Raw genomic sequence first — 22,474 nt, 5'->3', positions numbered from 1 at the left:
AGCAGAAAAAAAGTCTTAAGAATTATGTAATATGAGTAGGCAATAGTTTCACTGTATATTGAAGTGCTGTGCAAGTGTAAGAAATGGTTATAAACTAGTTTAACGTAGTAGAAAAAAAAATCAAGACTGAATAGTCCTATAACAGAAAGAAGAATGTGAGAACAAAGGGCCCAATTCACTGGTATGTTAGAAAAATTTTGCCCTGCTCAGGTAGCATGAAGTTGCCCTAAAACCCAATTTAACTGGGCACTGCTGGATTCATCCTGTATAGTAGAATTCTCAAGAGACACAGAACTGCCATAGTGGCTGCTGCATCACCCTCCATCCCACCTACCAAGGGAGGGGGAACATAAAATCCTTGCTCCTGGTAATTTCTGGCTGCTATAATGGTGTGCTAGTCTCCAGGTGCCGTTGCAGTTGGACCGGGAAGGAGTTATTGAAGCCACACTTGCACATAACTAGTGGCCCAAACAATGCAACTTCTGTGTCAGATAGTATGCTGGAGTAGAGGTGGCGTCTGCCAGGAATAACGGTTTTCGCAAGGTTAGACCACAACAGTAGTCAATTTTGGGTGGGGGGACAGCAGCCATTTTGTCCCGCTACCAAAGTTCCTCACATAAAGCCCAGTCAGTCTTTATACACTGATGTGCAAACGTGGTTAAAGAGTTTAAAAAAACAGCAATAAATGAATCTTCGATGCTGTTCAGCAACACTCTCTTTAGAAAAATCAACGGTGTCACCAGTTATTTATTTTGTCCTGTTAAGATGTTACATAAATAGACTATCTTTATTCCAAATGGAGTTATATTGTCTCTATCTTCAGACATTTGAGTTAAAAATAAATAGCTAAGAGACTGCCTTAATTATTATTCAGCTAGGGGAGTTTTAAAGGAGAAAAAAAAGACATACTATTGGCAAGAAACATTGCTATATTTAGGGAGGAAATATGAATGAATAGCCAGGTGGCAGACGGAGTGGAGTAGGGTGCGATGGGGTAGAAGAAGGATTGTAAACATATCAAATGCTAATTTGTTCTATTTGCAGCCTAAGGGCTTGATCCTGAGGAGATAGGAGTACTTGTAACCCTTATCAATCCCTAATTCTGGGCAGAATTCCACTCACTCTATGATATGCCTTGTGTTGTGCTAACAACACTTACTTAAAATTCAACTCTAGATTGCTAGAGGTTCCTACACATCATCCTCCACTCAGATTTTTAACTATTTTTCCCCATATCCAAAAAATAGTGTTCTGGCACCCACACCTGTGGTACCAAAGCATTTCCTCCCACAGCAGCATTCCTCTGTTGACTAACTAAAAAGGAAAATGTATCTGCCTTCCACCCCCGTGAATAAATGCTGCTTTCAATCTTTGCCAGGCTGGAGGGAGACTTGCTTCAATTTGCTCATGTTCACATGTATCCACAAAATACTTCTATATCATCAGGGTAACAAAAATCCATCCCCTCCCTGACCCAATAGACTACACACAAGATACAATTGTTCCTATCATACATACATTCATCTGACATTTCTTTCCAAAGATTCCCTAATCCACTGTGGGGAAAAAGAAAATTCCTAGAAAAAAATCTGCCTAGCATAAAAACTTTCCTTCTTTAATTATCACATGATCTTTGACAGCACACCAGATCAACAAATGTAGAGATGCAGTGCAATGCACTGAAAGAACTGAAATAGAAGTTTAACAATGGATATTTGCTTGACTAACTTCTCCCCACTAGGTGTCTACAAGGTGCAATTCAAATTTCAGTTATCTCTACCATGAAAGTGTGATGCTACCATTCTCTAAATAAAAATAAGCAAGGTAAGTAGCTTGTTTGGATGTTACTTTGCTAAAGAAAATAAAGTTAATATAATAAACCAATGAAGTATCATAAAATGTATTGTGTATGATTTATCACACCATTTATAATGTCTTATCCTTAGATGAAGCAGTTTAAGCATCTGTGGTTTCCTGCACTGAATTAATTCAAATATTTCTACACAGACAAACTACGTTGATCAATCCCAGATTCCAGCAAGGAATGCCATTCTGAAATTTAAGCAGACATTCCATCAAATATTATATATACGCTGACTGCAAGGCCATGCTGGAGATAAATGACAGCGTCTTGGATTTTTTAATGAATTAATTTATTTATTTTTTTGTATTTTTACCAACTTATAATGTAGCCAGACCTAAGTGTCTTTCCATCCTATTAAGAGGAAGGATAAGTAATCCCCTCTAGAATCCTCCTCCTCTGACAGGCAGTTAAGAGGTCACCCATAGACTGAAATCACTTCTGCAAGGAAATCAGCTTTCCATCAGCCAGAGGGACAGAATTCTGTCCCTACAGGTGTAGGATTGGGAGACTAATAATTGTCAGCACAACATACTGCAAGTACAGCCACTGCTTGGAGGCAGGGATTTGGCAACCAAGTGTACTTTTTCCTCCCACTTATGGACCAGAATCCTTGAACCATTAGATTGTTTCTACAAACCAGACAGGAAAGTCGCAATACACTTAACAAAAGCTATTCTTTCTTCAAATACCATCATTAAGATTCAGAAAGCAATGCAGTTTCTCAAAGTAGTATAAAATATTCCCATACCAAGCTGCTAAGTGTCTCCAATGAAAAGAGTTTGTTGTAGAAATCTGTATATAAACTTGCTAAATTGAGGACATTAGTTATATTACTAAGTAACTCTGAAAGGGTTTTGTGTTTTGTTTTTTAAATATAAGGGGAAAGTTTTGAGAGATCACAGGGAAAGAAAGGCAAAAGCATAGTTCTTACCATAAATCTCCCAACATAAATGCAAGTAAATATTAATTTCTTTAAAAAGTTTCTAAACACAGTCCATTAAAAAAAAAACCAGGAATAAATGCATTATGTACATATACCCCAGAGTTCTAATGAGAAGAAAGAAACGGGGCAGTTTTTCATGTGAAGTTGTAGGGATTGCTCATATTGGCCACGAATAAGAGATTGAATGCTGACATTTAAATCTAAAGTTGCAATGCCATGAAAGCTTTTCAACAATATAAAAATGTAACATCTTGCTATGCTCATACACCACACACTGTATCATTGAAGTAGGAAGTGCCGTCCACTCTTTGGTTTGCTAAATCAGCCAATTCCTTTATTAAAAAAGAATCACTAGTACAGTTTGGGGACATCATGCCTGCTTTGGTTCCAAGTTAATAAACTTGGAAGTTTAAAAGTTGGGAGCGTCCTGCGATCCCCTCTCCCTTCCCCAAGCTCCGGGGCAGGTTGCGGCACGGTCTAACAGGGGATCAGGCTTCCCCAGCAACTGCACAAGCCGCTGCACACAAAGAGCCAGGCTGACTGCACAGGGCAAACCCGGAGCGCTCTCTCGCCATCTCGGCCACGGGCAGGGCTAAGGGCTAAGCCAGGTTTTAAGAGCCCAACGCCCCTCGCTGCGGGGACACAGGCCGCCTGCAGCACAGTCCCACCGCGCTGCACGGGGCAGCGCTTCCTGCCCTGTCTGACACTACCCCAGGGTCGCGGGGCTCAGCTCCTGCCCCGCTCCGAGAGGCCCCGGCCGTGCAGGAAGGAGCCCAGCGCCCGGCTCGCTCTTCCCCGGGGCTGCGGCTGGCAGGCGGGGCCGGGCGCGTACAGCCCTTACCGTCCGCAGCGGCTCCGCGCCGTCCCTCGCTCCCTGCGGCCGGCACCGCCGTCGCGTCCCGCTCGGCTCTTGCAGCTCCACTCGCCGCCCCAGCGCCGCTCCGCTCGCTGCCCCCTCCCGGCCCGGCGTGCGCCCCGCCTCCCCACGCCCGACCAACCCGCTGCGGCTGCGAGGGCTGGTCACCGCCCACCCGGCCGGGCTGTCATGCGGCGGGCAGCCTCTGCGCTGGCCGCCGCCCCGGGCGCCTGCTTGGTCCGGCACAGGTCCTGCCGCCGCCGCGCTTCCACCCGGGGGCTTCTCCCGGCAGGCCGGGCGCCGCTTTCAGCGGGAGGCCGCCCCCCGGAACCGCTCTCCCCGCCTGCCCAGAGACCCCCTGCAGCCCCGAGAGGGCGGAAATTGGGGCCCTCCGTTGCCCCTGCCCCCAGCGAGTGAGCAGAAGGAAATCAAGGCCCTCAGCTGCCACTCGGTTACCCCGCAGGGACCCCGGGGCCCGTTGGCTTTTCCTGGCCGTAGGGACAAAGCAGGTTAGGATGCGGGGGGCTGGCGGGGCAGCCTAGTTGTGACTGTTGTGCCTGCCGCCCCGCAGTGTGCGTGGCGCTGTACACACAGCCGCGGCTCCCAAGGCAGGCCAGTGGCAGTGTGAATCCGACTCAGCGCAGCAAAGGACGCCAAGGCACAAAGGAGGAGGAAGGGTAACGGGGGACGAGAGTTGGGACAGTGAGAGCTCACCGTCCTCTCGGCATCCTGATCCTCTTTGGGTGTGTTTTTTTTATAATGTAATATATGAGGGTCCGGTTGAGAGTGTCCAGAAGACAGGCCTGGCTGTACCCATGTGTATTATGGGTACCCACTGCAACGCAGTGCTGTCTTCATTGGTGGCTGCACCAACAGCATGGTGTTGTGTCAAAACATCATCCTGTCACAACGTGATGAAATTTCGCAAGTTCTCAAACTTGACTATGGGACAGTCCTATTTAAAAAAACAGGGCTAGCCTGCAAAATCTGGGACAGATGATAATGGACCCTTGTGCACTGCTCACCTCCATCCCGTGGTACATGCTCTAAGCTGTCCTGAACCCAGAGCTGCGAGGGACCTAAGTGTCACTACTATGAACAGCCCTGGCATGGGGTGAGGGGAGGATAAAGCAAGAAGCACAGTAAAATGGGAGGCAGTGGGAGCCAAAATACTAGGCAGGTATAAATAATTATAATTTTACAGTGCCAAAGTATGCTAGGCTCCACACAGTACAGATTAAAAAGACATAGTCCCTGCTCTGAAAGAATTTACACTCTAAATTGTACCTGACAACAAGCACATGGGTTGCGGCAACAGGATCATGCAGTTAAGGCATGTACACATCATGCTAGAACGGGTAGTTGATTGTAAATAATAAATACGTATACAAATGTTATTATAATTCACTTGTGGGTATCAGTGTGAAAGTGGGTCTTGAGAGATTTCAGTGAGAGAGTGGCTTGGCAGGTCAGTTCTGGGAGGACAGGTAATGCATAGAGGCCAGCAGCATGGAAAATCATACAGAGACAGCCATGCAAAAAGCAAACAGGTAATCAAGGCCATGTCATGGGGAGAGGGAGGAGGGTATGAGTTGACACAGTCATGAGATAAGGGACTAGGCTGGATGTGTAGGCATGGGTGGAGTTATGCAGAATCTTGAAAGCAAGGACAAGAAATATAAGCTTGATGTGGTGGAACAGGGAGAGCCAGTGGAGGGATTCAGAAGGGCGGGATATTGTCAGATTGACTAGCCAAGAAGATGATTTTAGCAGCTGTGCTTTGTATGGATTGCAGAAAGTGATGTGAGTGTGGAGGAGGTCAGAGAAAAAGCAGTTGCAGTAATCAAGACAGGACATAAGGGCATGGATAAGAGTTTTGTCTAACTGGACAGAGGGAAAAGGTCAGATCTTTGAAATGTGGTAGAAGAAACAGCAAGACTTAGACTGATAAAGTGATGCAGATGCCCAAAAAGGTATATGGTGTGGAGCCTGATGATTAAAACAAAAGTACATTTTTATAGGAAACTGCCCTGTTTTTAGTGGTTCATTCCTGAAAAAATAAATCTGTTCATCGACTGATTGTAGCCACTTTTGGTAGGGAGCAAAACAGATTCACTTCAGTACAATCTAATTAGTTTTCACTCTTTCTAAAAGGTTAGTGGACATGGAGGAAACTAAATATTTTTTGAGTTCTGGCTTACTTTTGACCCTATATTTTTCTTTTTAATCAACGAATTTTTAATCACAAAACTCTGGAAAATCCTGAACTTTATTATTAAATATTACATTTCTCTTTGGTATGTTAAATTAGTTACTACTGTTATGTAGGCCCAGTATTAAACAAATGAGTTTTAGTCTGGGGTGTATTTTGTAGCAGGAGCATTTTTTCACTAATCTGATGCCACACGTTTTTAATTAGAACATAAAATCAGACTATTTTTTTTCAAAGATGTTCTCCTGAAACACGTTTTCCCATGATTTCCTTCTAAGGTTCTGTGGACTATTTAAAATTTTTTCCTCCTCTCTGAATCCCCAACCTCATTGCAACCTCTGCCTTTGCATCCAAGGATAACTGAATGGACTCCCTTTGAACATCATTAGCACCACTTCTTCATCAGTTCTTTAGGCTGACTTATCTCAGCACTGGTGCTTTCTGCTTCTGTGTACATCAACAAGCACAACAGGGCTCCAATCGTGATAGGGACCTGCCTGAACATTACTGTAATTTATAAATTGAGGGATATTGAGGGAACTGCCAGGCCTATCCATCATATATTTGTTGAGGGCTTAAAAATGCAGCATTAAAGGCAAAGGTAGAGTAAAAAAGAAAAGAAAGGTACACCTCTTCTGTCCAGACTGCTACTTCTGGCATTTTCTGTAGCCGAGGGCAGAAACCACATGAATTTTGAAGCGGGTTAGAAGGCTGGTCGAAAAGCCAGTTCCAGGCATTGGTCAGTTAATTAAGGATTTAAAGAGACGTCAAAAGCCTCTGCAGTTTGGGGCCTTGAAATGTGAGCGTAGAGGTGGGGAAAATTCTATTTGTGGGTGCTTCTCCTCTGAACAGCTGCTTGGAAAGAAATACATGACCCAGTCCTGCAAGCCCTCTGCCTGTAAAGCTTGCATGAATTTCAGTGGGAGTTACATTTGTGGAGGACTTGCTTGATAAGGCCCAAAGTTTCTCCTGAAAAATTTCATTAACCAACTGAAAGGCAAAGCCACAATGTAACAAAACAAGCAAGGAAAATTGTCAAACCAGGCGATTGGGGAAAAGAAGTAAAGACAGAAGTGGGGGAAGGGTGAAATAAAAGAGAACTCAATTCACCAAAACTGGATTAGCAAGGTGCAAGCCACATTCACAAGAGGTGTTTGCTGTAAAGGACATCTTTAATCTTCATTCATCAGGGGCTCCACAGAAGGACTGCTGGCAAAGGCTGCCTAAGGGGGTGCAATAAATCAGCAGAATTTCCATCTACCCTAAGCATACCATTCTCTGGAGCTGGTGCTGATTACTTTGAGGTTTGTGCTTGCTGTTTGTTAGCAACTAGCTGAGTTGAGCCATTACACCTTTGGGTAGACTTTCTGCTTACAAAGGTCCTGCCTATGCAGTACTTGATTGAAATTAGTCCAGGGAGCATATTTCCTTGTAGCAAAGAAGTTCAGCCTGATCTCAAGTTGGAAATTCAAAAAAACAAAAACTGAGGTGAGAGAAAGGAAACCAGAGTTGTATTTGTTTAAAAGATCTGAGATGAGGGGAGTAGCATCTACCAAACAGGATCCATGGGGAAGCCAGAGCTCCCACAGCATCAAGTCCCTCACTTCAATTTCCCCTGAGAAATCCCTTTTGTGCATTCATTGTCCGATTACTTTTTGGGGGCAGAGAAGTTTCAAAATTCTGCTGCTGCTTTTAAAATCTTTTATATTTTAAGTCAGATTCATCTCCGGGTAATTCCATTGACTTCAGTGGGGATGAATTTGGCCCACGGGGGCAGATTGTAAGGGGTGTCTGTGTGTAGGGAAGTTCTGCTGGAAAATGCTTTGGGAGGAGTGAAGTGTCTGCATCACTTGTCATCAACTGACTGAGTCCTGTGGACACTTGAGATGATGTCATATTATTCTGGAATAGATTTCAACCAGCAGAATTAAATGCAGTTGAGAAGTGCTGGTTGAAAGTGAGTCCGTGTATGAACTGTAAAAGAGACTGTTTATTCATTGTTCCATATATATATGTATGTGTGTGTATATATATACACCTGTACCCCGATATAACTCTGTCCTAGGGAGCCAAAAAACCTTACCGCATTATAGGTGAAACCATGTTATATTGAACTTGCTTTGATCCGCCGGAGTGTGCAGCCCCGCCCCCCCAGAGCACTGCTTTACCGCGTTATATCCGAATTCATGTTATATCAGGTCGCGTTATATCAGGGTAGAGGTGTCTATAGTAAGTCTGTGGCTATACCAGCACAGTTCACATTGTCTTTGCTAAGTTACTTATGTAAAACCCCAAAGGATTAAGGAGAAGTATGTGGAGTCAGGATAAACACAGAAAACCAAGCCAAGTTCATTGCAAACATGAAAGAAGGGAGAAAAAATCACAATGAAGAGAAGGAATTAAAGGCTGTGAACTGTGATGTATTCCTGTCATAGCTTGGACTAAGGGCATATAATATTCCAAAGAATCAAGCTTAATGGACAGCCTTTGGAAGGCAAAACAGTAACATGAAAAGCAAGCTGCTTCTTTGCTTAAAAGTGTTTTTAACATCAATACATTGCCACCCACGACCTACAGAGTTGGAGGGGATGCTAAAAATTACACAGGAATGTATAAAAGAAAAAGCCCAAGCTTGCTATCATATTGAGATGCATGGAAGCAAACCCAGCCAAATACATATTAAATAGACTGTAAAGAAGCTGAACTGGCACATGAGTAACAGTCATGCTGCCAGTAAAAGAGGTGAAGAATGGACTAGTTTTATGACTCATACTGATATTAAAGAGAGCAAAGGCTAGCTGCTAGTTGTATATCTTTACAATTCCATGTAAGATAACAAAGTCATATGTACTTATAGTCCCTACATATTGCAAATGGAGAGCTTTTGCAGTACCATACTTGCTTTGTTTGATTAAAAGCAAGAATGTTTGGAGAGGTAAGTATGAGACTTTTGTTCTGCAGTCGACAGAATATGGCTGTGATGACAATATCTCTGAAGCTCTCAAGATCTTTCCTCAATCCACCAAGATCACCCCAACCTGACCAGGCACATAGAAAAAGCACATGAATATCACTCATCTGAAGGAGCCAAAAATCCTGACCAGTCATACTGCTAGACCTTCCTTTTTGGTTAAACTTTTCCACAATAATTAGAATAATTCAGAATGACTGTTAGAGCAATTACCCAAGTTCAATACACCCCAAAAAACCCTTACCTCATGAGCAGTTTTTTACAATCAGTAAAAGGAGAAAAGCCAAAGAATTTTTTACATTCACTAGGGACCTTGATAGGCTAATCTATTAACTAGAAGGTGTTCCAATATTATGGTGATGAGCAAACTTACAAAACAGAATGGGCTGGGAAATTATTTTGTTCCTGCAAAAAATGTCAATTGAAAGGAATTCTTTTGTTTTTGTCAACAAAATTCTTTGAAATTTTTTAGGTTTTATGTCAAAACCCAAACATTGTGGGGGTTTTTCATTTCTCAGCCACTGAACACTGAATTTTTTATTTTTTCTACAAAACCCTAGAAATTTTCAACAAAAACATTTTTCGCAAAAATTTCATTTTGTCAAAAAGCTATTTTCTGTTAAAAACAAAACGTCAGTGGAATGTTTTTGACCAGCACTACAATGCACTGAGAGAGATATTTAATGGTTCTCTTAGCTGCGACATCGCAGAAAGTGGTAAAATAATGTATTACAAACAACATATCTGCAACTGTGACATCTGTGTTTATTTTTCAGCCAAGTAAAATGATATAAACATAGATTCTGCCTCTTATTAAATATGAGTAATTCTTTTTCTGTTGCTGAAGTTCCATTACAACACCTCCCACTGTCCTGTACAGATTATTTCATGTTCATGAAAGGTATAGGTTAGATAGCTCTGCAGACTAAAGTGTTCTGTGTAGACAACAAATACATCAAGAGTAAGAGTCTTACAAGTTTTTACAACTACCATATCACTGATGCACCCAATGTAAGTCAACACTGTCTTAGAGAGACCCCCCCTAGGAATTAGAAAATGTAATTAAATTTCTATAGCCACAAATTTATATCTTTTCTTTTGAGACTGTTAATAGAGGTGACAGTTGTGAGATGGGCTTTAATACAGACATCTGACCTTGGGGGGATTCAGATTCCATGATGATGGGCACTATGCAAGAAACAGATAGATTTGCATAACAGGGTGGTGGTGTGTCCCCTTTAAGGAGTAGTGGGGGAGAAGGACAGCCAACCCCAGTTCCATGACATGTCCCCTAGAAGGAACAGGTGTTCAAGGGAGCAGCAGACAAGATGGGGATGGGGACCAGGTCTTAATCAGGTAGCCATCTCCTGAATATGATAAAACCCAGCTGCTAAGTGACTCTCAGAAGGGGAGAGAGGGCAGACAGCCTGGAGAAGAGAATTGCAGGGCATATCGAGTCAGGAGAGAGGTTCCCTGGGATGGGAACCAGAACCAGAAGAGAGACTGGTGACCTGGGGAAGTCATCTTGAATCACAGTACAGCCCCAAGAAGAAGAGCTGTGGGGCCCCTGAACCAATGGGAAGGACCAACAGAGACCAGGGCAGGAGGAGATCTGTGGAAAAGATGCTCTAGAGAGGCCAGAGGCTGCAGTGAGACTGGCAGAGCTCCCTGTCTCAGGATGAACTGCATCAGAACTGGGAACTTGAAGCCCTGGAATAAGGGTGATATGGAACAACAAGAGGGAAGGGTTGGGCCTGAAAGAGCCAAAGGAGACTGACTTTTGTAAAGACATCATAACCCCAAAAGGAGTCACTTGAAGTACTCAGGACTATGAATAAGTTACTTGGAGAACCAGGAGGGAAAAGAGGACAGGTGCCTGCAGGACCACATTGGTCCATGAGAGGTTGTGCTCTGGGATGCCACCTTGCCAGTTAGATTTAAATGAACTGCAACTCATTTTGTGTAAACTCTCATATGGTAAAGGCTCTCCAGTTTATTCTATGGACTCCAGTCATCTGAGGCACCCAGTTCCCCGTAAAACAATTATTCATAGCAGTCAGTGATCACTTTAAATAGTGATACACCTAGCAGATAGGCAGCACCTTCATGTCTTCAAAGCATGCAAGGCACAATGCCCTACCGTGCAATATTTTCAACTTGATGGTGAAAGTTTTGGAGTAGGTTGATCTTCCAATTTAAACAGAATTATTTTTGGAGGGGGGTGAAGATATTTCAATATAAATATGAATGATCCAAATTCTGTATGACAGTAATATGTACATAAAATGTTCATGCATAAAATGCCTCCTTGAGAGATATCAGTAGCTTGAAGCTAACATGAAATTAGGGCCCCATCCTGTGAAATCAGTGGGAGTTTAAGGTTCAGGAAGAATGCAGGATCTAATCAGTTTCATTCTGCTGCTTGGGCTGGGGAAATATCCTGTGCTGAAGCACCAGACAAGAATGATTCTTTGCTGTTACCCTTTTTTTTTTTTGACAAAATTAGGGTTGTTTCATAAAACTGAGATAGTAATGGATGTAAGGGAGTGGAAGAGTGTCTCTTACCTTCACATATGATACTAAATTACAAACGCAGTGCCTCTATTGTTCCTCCACATAACATTTTTCTGACAGAAGTAGCAGAGTGAAACTTACAATGGTTGTGTTAGTTCCACCCCACTGTTGCAGCCAGAGCCATTGGACAAGTGCCCTATCCACGAGAATCCTCACGGGTAGGTTGTTATTTTTTTTTGACACAAATGAAAATAGCAAAACGTGTCCTCTGACATAAGCATTTTCATGTCTAAAGTTGCACACCCACATTTGAGACATCAATAGAGGATACTTTTGAAAATTGGGACCATAATATAAACATATATACCACTGTTCTCACTGCAATTGTCCTTTTGTGTAGTGTGTTTCTGCTGTTTATAGCTGCTATAAAAATTCTATATTATGAGATAATATGCATTACAATAAAATGTTTTTAAGAAAAAAAATAATAAATGTCAGTGTAAAACAAACATAATAAAATGAGTGGTTGCTGTTTGATATACGATCCTTTTGGGGGGGGAATTCATTTCAGTTGACATTGGCAACTTTAAAAAAAAATGTTTGCCAGATATAATAAATTTTTACAGAAAGATTTTTTGTAGTACTAATGTGTTTAATCACCAAAAATGTGATCAAATAAATTTTAGTTAGTATTTTTAAGTATAAACAGAATTGTTGTCTACAAGTTATTTTCTTACAAAAGTGAAAAAGAGAAGGTGTCAGCTGTCCAACCTAAAGAAATACTGCAGAGAAGTGTTGTTTTGATATGTCTTTCTTAAACAGCTACCCATAACTGTTTTTTCAAAACAAGTATGCCCAGGACTTTGCTAAATTGGAAATAAAATCCATCTGTTACTAATAGAATGAGAGCAATATTATCCACATGCTTCAGTTGTCATCTCCCTATTATCAGTGAGCCTCAGAATAACAGAATAATTTAATGTTTTTACTTGCAGCTGAAATGGTGCAACTCCCTCCCAATTCTCATTTTAACTGTTAAACCACAAAAAAAAAAAAAAAAAAAAAAAAAACAACCCTATACTAAAATGAAGTTGAGAGTTCTGATGAAAGCATGTAAGTTCAAAGATAAGGCTGCTGATATGCAGCCCTTTACTGTTAGAATTGTTCCTTGTTATTGCCCATCTCATGTGAGATGATGATCCTGGGCTTTTGTACAACTCCCGCAATTCCAGAGCTTTATTTTAAATGTTGTTTGGAATATAGGCTATCGACGTGTAATGGGTAGGGAAAGAATGCCTGAAATAGAGTTAGTTAATCTATTCAATTCAAGTAATATTTGTTACAAATTTAGTCATTTTTGGATAGCAAAGGAGGGAGGGGAGTTGGCTAATAGATACCTACAGCATCAGCCCCTCAAAGCCATGTGGAAAATACAAAAGTGAGTTAATGCAGCCTGGAACTGCATTAGCTTTTCAGCAGCCAGTGTCAGTAGCAGACAGCCTGAAACAAAAGCGTCAAAAGTTGTGAATTGTTCCATCCAACTTAATTCTGCAATCTGTAGCTCTGGGAAAGCCTTCACCACTATCATTCCATCAGAGAACTCTATGGGGGTGCAGGTACTAGTGTGGCTTAGTTTCATCTCATCATAGTTCTTCTTGGGAAGCCAACCCCTTTAAGAGAAGGTGTCCCCAGATGGCCTGATACTGAGGAATCACTCGCTAAGGAAAAGGAATTCTGGGAATTGTAGTTCCTCAGGAAGAGTCATGTGTCTCAGGGATCACATGACTGCCTGTGGGGGAGCCATATAAGAAGTAGCCTGTGCTCAACACAGAGAGACGAGGGTTGGGAAGGGACCTTACTGGGACTGTGCTACACTGGCACTGTGGAAAGCCTGGGATAAGAGACCTGGATGGGGAGAGAGGGGGGTTGTGATTCTCTAGAAAGAGCAGCAGCTGATGGAGCCTGGTCATCTTCTTTTGCATGGCATAAAAACATCAATGTTAGATGTCCAAGTCTAGACTAGTGACTCAATTGATTGCCTCGGGTGATGCACATTGGATGGAAGAGATACCACCAGGATATGATTGTGTGAGACATTGGTTGATGAGGTGTTCCAAGGTTTGAAGTCACAAATAGGATTGTGTCTCAGTCCCCATTTATGAAGGAGGTAGGTGCATCTGCCGTGTGATGTGGAGCGGTGGTTCAAAGTGGACCATATTTTCTATGGGAGTGAAAAGCCAATGGGTTCTTTGGTTGGGTCCTTAATCAGGTGTTTGGGATAGTGCCATCCATCCATCTTGCTCACCATTGATCTTCAGGACAACACCCTGAGTCTTCAAGCTCTTGAACTGAAAGCTAAAGGTTTTCTGGATTTGTGTCAGAATCTCGATATTATTTAGGTCTTCACATATTGGAAGACTCTTGTTCCCTCGAATATGATGGGATTCCCAAAGGATTTTCACATTGTGATGAATGTGGGATGGGTGGATGTGTGCTAATACAAGAGCCATGGTTGTGGCATTAATTTTACCGTGAGTTGTGCTTAGGGCTCTAGACTTCTTAATCCAGTTGTGTTTATAACTAGTTCTCTGGCTGCCATTGTTTCCCCCAAAGAGAGAACACTTAGGAATGGCATTTCAGACACTGGGCTGTTGAGCTCTGACTTGAAAAACATGCTTTTTAGGGAACAGACTATTTTTAAAAAGGGCGTATACTTTGTGAAGATTCTGCCCTATAGACTAAAACTCCTACACGATTGTCATCTGGAGAGGACCATCTATGCGGCACCTTTTAATAAAAGATGATGTCTCACCTTAATCCTTAAAAGAAGTCCTGTACTGCAGTCTGTTGAAAAGTGACTGTTTTCAACGATTTATTGTGGGAACAGGATCAGAAGGGCACCATTTATTCTCAGGTTGGATGGATGCCCACTCTATGTAGCTAGGCAGGGCTCAGGTGGGATTTTAGTGAGGCATTAGCTTACTGCTGGTTCCCTGCACAGAGGTAAATATTACCTTGTATCTTTAGGGTGTCATTGTAAGCTTTGAAAACAAACAGCTGGGTTTTTTTGGGGTGTATAAACAAATACTTTATTTTGCACCCAAATCTCCTTTATGAGACTATAATATGTACTGAAGATTCCCTCCCGCTCTCAACGAAGACAGCAGAATTGCGAGGCTTAGGCAAAACCTAGTGGGTAGATCACTAAAGTAGTACTCAGGAGACCTTAGTTCTAGTCCTGACACTGCTACTGATGGGCCTTGGGCAAATCACTTCCTCTCACTGTGCCTGTTTTCCCAGGGATAATATTTACCTCCCTTTGTAAAGCACTTTGAGATCTACTGATGGAAAATGCTATATAACAGCTAAGTGCTAAGTGGGTTTCTCTCTTCCTCACCACCCCAACTATGAGCACCTGTTTTGAAGGGCAAAAGAGAGGGCGGGGTAGAATTCTTAGTCAGATAAGGCCTTCATTTCCCCAGATGGAAACCTTTTTAAGTTACATCACTTTTTTTATATTGCCCTTTTAAAATCTATTTCCTGTCTGATTCTTTCAGCCACCCAAAGAAGAAGCCACCCCCATGTTAAGACATAATGAGGGATGTATGTGTATGGCATTCGGCAAGCCAAGGTGATTCCAAGGAAGGGGCAGGTTCACTTCTGTTATCTAGTTGCTTCTGAGAGAGAAGCATCCCCTCAGTTGCTCAGCAGAATGGGTTGCCTTCAAAAATGTAGTTGCAGATGTGGCCCACTGCTCTCACCCTTCACAGGCTTGTGCCCAGAGGATCTGTGTTGTGCATGGACCCATATGCCACAGTCTTGTTTCCTCTCATCATAGGCATGGTAACACAGGGCCACTATGGAGATCTGTTTGCTATGAAGTATAGACATTATGTGGGCCTGATACTTCTCTTGTGTATGCTGGTATGTAACTCCATTGATTTCAACAGATACTCTTGGTTACCCTGTCTTAAATAAGAGGAAAATCAGGTTCCTTTTGTGTGCCTTCATACTACACAGTCTCCGGCCTACTGGAAATATGGCTTTGCTGTTGCATCTGGGACCTTATGCTCCCATGTAAGTGTCAATGGTATTTGCAATAACAAACTTGATGTACCCTCACCGATGCAGGCAGTTGCAGTTTGTGACTGTAGAGGAGCGCAGCAGCCCTCAGAGGGCTGGACTGCTGCTAGAGGTGCAAATGGCAGCTTGTGTAGTCTAGCTAGCTCACTAAAAATAGCAGTGAGGATGTGGTGGCATGGCCTTTGGTTTGGGCCAGTGGTTTTCAACCTTTTTTCATTTGCGGACCCCTAAAATATTTCGAATGGAGGCGCATTCCCTTTGGAAATCTTAGACATAGTTTACGGGTCCGTGGACCACAGGTTGAAAACCACTGGGTTTGAGCTTTACAAGCAAGTATGCACCCAGGGGGCTAGATGGGCCACTGTGTCCTCACTTCTATTTTTAATGAGCTAGCTAGAGTACCTCTACAAGAGCTGCCATGCGCATGCCCAGCTGCACTGTAGATGTACTCTAAGAGAGGACAGGCAATATTTGTATGATGGTAGCCAAGATGGTGGTCTACTGAGTGGGGACCTCCAAAGCTAAAAGTGAGTCTCAACAGCTTGATCTAAAGAGTCAGACTTTAGGTAGGGACTGTAACAGATGCATCCTCTGCATGTGACACAGAGGGAGACAAGTAACCCATTAGTCAGTATGGGTTACATGTGCACCCTGGCTGTCCTCCAGAAGTTTTACTGTAAGAAAGCAGCTTCAAGGTTACTGGCCTCATTGAACCTACTCCAGCAAAGGCTGCAGGCCACCAAGTAGACCAAAATATTGCACAATCATGGTTGTACATATGCTCACTCTTTGCATGCTGTCCCCATCCTCCACCTGCTGACAATTGGGCCTATGATAACATCAGTGCAGGGTTACTTAATTGAAGCTCTGCCCCTCCCATACATTCCCATGGGGGATGGACCTTGGCTGTTGGATTCACAATAGTTGCAACTCCAACAGCCCTGCCTTCACCCCACCCTCTGTTTCACCCATTGTTCTGGGTGGTAGGAACCATTGTAGGGCAGATTCCATGCATATGCTCCCTGCATTCTTGCCCACCTCCCCACCCCACATACTTGAAGTCCATGGGTTCTGCTGCCCATCAGGGTTTTATACCTACAAAGATTCTGATGCAATGCTGTGATGGCTCTATTACTCCATCAGTTGGGTTATTTTCATGTAGAAGGAAAATACATGCAGGGGGGGAGGAGGGTGTACAGTTTTTTTCTGTTTAATGTCTTGCTGCAGAGTTGCCTAGTAATATTTCATTGAAATGCTTAGACAAGTTTTGTTCATAACATTAGATATGATATTCTGCTAAACTTTCCTTATGGCAACAGGACCCACACTATTTGAGTCCTCAGCGAATGTAAATAGGCATATATCTATTTATACCAGCTGAAGATCTGGGTTCAGTGCAGGTACAAAGGTCTGCACTGGCCAATCTCTTTTGTAGAACTGGGCCTTAACTTTGTCCTGTCCTGTAAAAGTATTAATTATTCATGTAATAGATAAGATTTGATTGAACTTTGCCATCAGGGTACCAAGCAGGATTGTTAAACACTTGCAAAATTATATAATTATACTCCCTCGTGTCAGCTGTCAAGTCTCCAAATACAGGAAAAATGAAAATATACTTTTAGCTGGTGAGCCATGTACAGTGCAGAAACATTATTAAATATCTCTGTCTCTCTCTTTATCACAATATTTGGTGAAATTCCTTATTTGACCACTTTGTGTGAAGAGTTGCACACTCTAAATCTCCGTACCAAGTGCTAATATTATGCTTGCTGGAATCCACTTTTGGTTTCAATATGACCAAAATGTACACTACACTTTCGTTTGTTTTTAAGTCATACTCAAACTAGCAACTAACTAAAATAGTTGCTTTTGTAAGGAATATAAGAATAGTAAATAATTTATGTTCTTCTGATTCTGAAGTGCAACAATGTGAAAACAAATGAGTAATTTGTTGGTATGGAATGGAATTTTAATCTTTTATGAGAACATCTTGGCTGTGTGTATGTTTATCTCTGAAGAAAGGAGCTGTAATTCTGCACTGGACAATGGATGAATGTTATCTAATGCAATGTGAGAAGGTGAAAATAATTAAGCAAGGAGCCAGTTACAAACTTCTCTCCTAGATCAAGGATTTTGATCATTAGCTTTCCAAGAAAATAGTTTCCCCGTAAGGGACAGAGGTATCACGTCAGATGCTTGGCTGTTCATTTCATAATCTGTCATTATTATAAGATTCAAAATGGCATTGATATGAAGAAAGGAAAAATGGGAATTTGGCTTATCCCTTTTTAACTACTTAGTGAATTTAGTCTCTAAAAGGACTAAGGAAGAGATTTCATAATCAACAAACAGTCCCACTCTCTCACCAGTATTAAGACCTTGTGTAAGAATTTTAAAGGACACAGCTCCCAAGGTAGGGTTTAAAATGGGCCAAACATGCTTTCCCATTCTAGGGAACAAACTTTCTAAACAGTAACCTCAACCTGCACCTGCTTTTGACTTTATGCTCCCATTTAAAGGTCAGCAGGATGATTAGGGGTGCAAATCTGGTAGCTGATGGTACGAGTACTCTAATTTACACTTACAGTTCATTTTGAAAGAGCTAATATGCAGTTCCAAGGAGATAGATTTATTTATTTATCCATCTTCCCTTTTTGTCATGTGCCATTCGTACATGTAACACTGGAAGTGTAATGCTTCAGATGACTTGGGTCTTCATTAGTCAGCAGTGCATCCCAGAGCACATCCTATCACATGCCTTGATCAGTTTTACAGACAAACAAGAACAAGCCAGCTTGATATGGGATCTACAGACAAACTTGTCAGCTAGATCTCATCCCGAGGCTGTAAACTAAGACTCTGTGTTGAACCTGCTGAGTCTGCACTTACATGTTACCCACAAAGCCTTGAGATAGTATCTCTGATAAACTGCTGATCAGTACAGATGTTTAATGGTTAGCGAGGGCCCCCTCCCAACACACCAAAGTACGAGTTCTTTTTTCTTGGCAGGTGGATGGGCCCTTTGGCTGTGCCCATGCAGATTGTTTTAATGTCTGAGTTACATATTCATTAATGCATTACATCTTAATTTGTCAGGTGCAGCACTGACATAAGACTTTAATTAATTCTTTATAATAAAAACAAGATCAACACTACCATAAAAATATAAAACAAACTTCCCCCAAAATGTGAAATGTAGCTTCTTAGTCAGACATCCGAAGCCTCTGTTCTGATGTTAGCTCTTCTGATATGTGAGAGATCTAGTCAGCTTCCCGTTTGATTCTGGAGTTTCGCAATCCAGATTATCTCCTGCTCATATGTCACTTTTTTGGCCAAGCGAGGAGGTGAGATGACTAAAGCTATTAGCTGACTAAGCAGGTGGCCAATATCTATTACTGTTATGAAATATTCTGTATTCATTTAAATCTTAAATAAAAAAGGACTTGAAACCTGCTAATTCTGTAGTTGTCTAGTCTATGTAACGTGTATTTCTATTGCTCATCCTCTTTCCCCGAGCCCTCCCAGTTGTCAGTTACTAGATCCCCAGCACCCTCCTCTTGTCGTAGGGTATGTCTCTGTAACCCACACACCTCCTGGGTGTGGTGTTATGTCCCATCTGGTGGCATCGAGACCACTTAGAGAAATAAAATGAGTCTGCTCTACAGCCTTAGCTAAGAGCCAGTTGGCTTTTTGCTCATGCGGTAGAGGCTCATGCACTAAGCTCCAGAGGTCCCCAGTTTGACCCTGCCCGCCAACGACTGGGGTCTGTCAGTGTTGCATCTCCACTGCAATCAGAGGTGTGGCAGGAGCATGGGAGGTCATACCCTGCGCTAGGTTTGATCTAGCTAGCTTGAATAACAGCAGTGAAGCTGTGGCAGCACAGGGTAGGCACTGAAGTACATACACGTGGTTCCAAGCAGACTTGTACAGCCCGTGCTGCTGGTATTGTTATTTGAGCTAGATACATCAAAGCTAGTTTGGGTATGTCTAGACATGCTGCAGTCACACCTGTGATTGCAGTGGAGACATACCCTTGGACTGTAAACTCTTTAGAACAGGGGTCTACAACTTCAGCACGTGGCCCATCAGGGTAGTCCTCTGGCGGGCCGCGAGAGATTTTGTTTACGTTGACCGTCTGCAGTCACGGCCCTCCGCAGCTTCCTGTGGCCGTGGTTCACCATTCCCGGCCAATGGCAGCTGCGGGAATGGCAAACCATGGCCACTGGGAGCTGCGGGGGGGGGGGTGCCTGTGGACGGTCACCGTAAACAAAATGTCTCATGGCCCGCCAGCAGATTACCCTGATGGGCCACGTGCCAAAGGTTGCCGACCCCTGTTTTAGAACATAGATTGTATGTTACTATGGGTTTTTCCAGTACTCAGGACAATAGGGCTTCAGTCCAGATTGGGGCCTCTCAGTGCTATTGTGATACAAATAATCAATTACTGCTACCTTGTTGAGTCATTGGACTTACACCAATAGTTGAGACGGGCTTCTTCTTTGTCCGCTCTGCCTTCCTGCTACAGTGACAAAACCAAGCCTAGGTTATTAATCCCTGGCTTTCTTATGTGATTCTAACATTGGATCTCCCTGCCTACAGTAACTATGAAAAGTCATTTCTTGGCTCTGGTCTTCATAGTTTTATCCTTTCTCTCAGAAGGTGAGAGGTGTCTGAGATTCTTCTTGGATTGCTTGGCCCTCTCATAGCAAGGTTATTCTCAGATCCAGGTGTGGTGCTCTTCCTATTTGTAACTAGCCCCCTTTCATCTTAGTCCATGAGCTCTTGTCATTCTTACATAACTGCTATATGAAACAACCCTGAGACCTGGAGATAAGAACCATTTTAGAGACAGAAAATCAGGGTCCTAAGGATCTGCAAGGTAAAGGGTGATTCCCATGCCCATGTAACCTTCAAAAGTGACCCATGTTTCCCCTCTTCTGGCAATGTAACATCCTTCTTTCTATATTTGCTTGCATTGCCATAACTGTTCACAGCCAGGAGATCCAAGTGTGACGGATGGACCCCCTTTTCTGGGATGCCACCTGATCTGCTGGGGTTTAACTAAGTCTCCCCCTCCCCCCCCTCCCCGCCGCTCAATCAGCCTGCGTTCCCTCTTACTGGTTTGCTGGATTAGGCTCTCCAGCCTCTTGCAGCACACACACACAGGTGAGCCACACCCCGCTGCAGACACAGACTGAAGTCAGCTCTGTGTGAGAGCGCTCCCCCAGCACTCACGTGCCCACTCCCTTTAAGGGGTACAAACCCAAAGGTTTTATGAAATTCGCCACCTCCCTCAATGTGGAGGGAGATATGCACAACTTCTTGCCCCCCCAGTTAGAAATTACATACATTGGGTTATATTATAAACAAACAATAAGTTTATTAACTACAAAAGATGAATTTTAAGTGAATATAAGAGATAACAGACAGAACAAAGCTGATTACTGACCAAATAAAGCAAAATACGCAAGCTAAGCTCAATATACTTGAGAAACAGGTTACAAAATGTAAATTCTTACCCTAAATGTTATTTTAGGCAGGTTGCAAAGTTTCTGTGCTTCAGAGTTCCAATTATATTCCTTTTCAGTCTGGACTCCCCCCGCCTTCCCTTCAGGTGGCTTAAGCAGTCTTTCTTCTTGAGCAGACAGGCCATGGAGAGAAGGAGCCATGTTTGCCTTTCTCTCCACCCTTAAATAGGGTTTACATAAGGCGGGAATCTTTTGTTTCCCAAATTTGACCCCCTCCTTCCCTTCCAGTGGAAAGTTACAAAAAGTCCCAGGTAATGTTTAGTTTCAGGTGACAAGACCACCTGACCTAGTAGTGTCACAGTTACATCCTGGGATGCCGCTCAGGAGGAAGCGAGATTAGTATCTTCATGGTTTTGTTGTTCCTTCCTGATGGTTCATCAAATTTGATGACCTGTCGTGTGGTGGATGTCTTCCCAATACACACCCAGTTGTAATCGTTACATAGTCCATATTTCTAACTTTAGATACAGAAATGGTACGTGCATACAAATTGGAAAATCACATTCAGAAAATCATAACCTTTCCAATGATACCTTACAAGACCCATCTTGCATAAAGTATATCTCAGTTATGTCATATCCATTTTATAAGCATATTTCCATAAAGAGTACGGAGTGCAACCTCACACCAAGAACCTGGTTTCTTTTGGTGCTTAGTTAGTGCTGCTCCTTAACTGGCCAGCAGGGATTTTACAGCACTTCCCTTCCCACATGAAAGCAGAGAGCACCACCCCTGCAGCCTTCTGAGCCATTACCAAAGGCTACTCTTCAATCTCCGTTTCCCACTTGGTACCAAGAAACATTACAAGCACCTCTAGGCCACCAGGCTGACTCATCATAAAGGTCTCATTGTACTTAACTTCTGTTTTTTTCCCTCTCTTCTCCTGGGGGAAGGTTTATGGCCTTTACTAGAACATCCTTCTTTGGCTTTGACAAATGCAATCTTGCCCCATGCATATTCATTCTCAATGCTGCTGCAAAGATCATTTTCCTAGCCTGTCATTTTGACCACATTGCCCCCCTCTCTCTGCATCCCTCTGCTGGCTCCCCCTTCTCTTTAACATCAAACACAAGCTGCTTGTCTTCATTTTCAGGCCCCCCTTAATGGTCTAGCCTCACTCTACCTATCAGCTTTTACTCGCTATCAAAATGTCGACTGTTGCCTCCAAGAAGCCATGGTGCCAGCCTCTATTGCCCACTTGTTAAATTTGCAAACAGGCACCTTTATGCTTTCTCTCTTGCTCCCCACACAGTTGGGAGGCGCTCCCTGTAAATATCCACAAAGCTGCCTCATAATCCTCCTTAAAACTGTCCTTTTCCATGATGCCTACAAAAAAACCTGACAATGGTTAGGCTGCAGGTGTGCTGAGAGCACTACTTATCCTGTTCACAAGTATATCATTGTTTCTTTGTACTCCCGCATCTGTCTGTCAGTGTCCATCTGTTGTCTCTTGTCTTATGCCTATATTGTAAGCTCTCTGAGGTAGGGGCTGTCCTGTTGGTC

Source organism: Terrapene carolina, unplaced genomic scaffold (assembly GCF_002925995.2).
Source record: "Terrapene carolina triunguis isolate 2854851 unplaced genomic scaffold, T_m_triunguis-2.0 Scaffold69, whole genome shotgun sequence".
NCBI lineage: Eukaryota > Metazoa > Chordata > Testudines > Emydidae > Terrapene > Terrapene triunguis.
The sequence above is the reverse complement of the archived record's forward strand: the minus strand, read 5'-3'. Positions refer to the sequence as shown.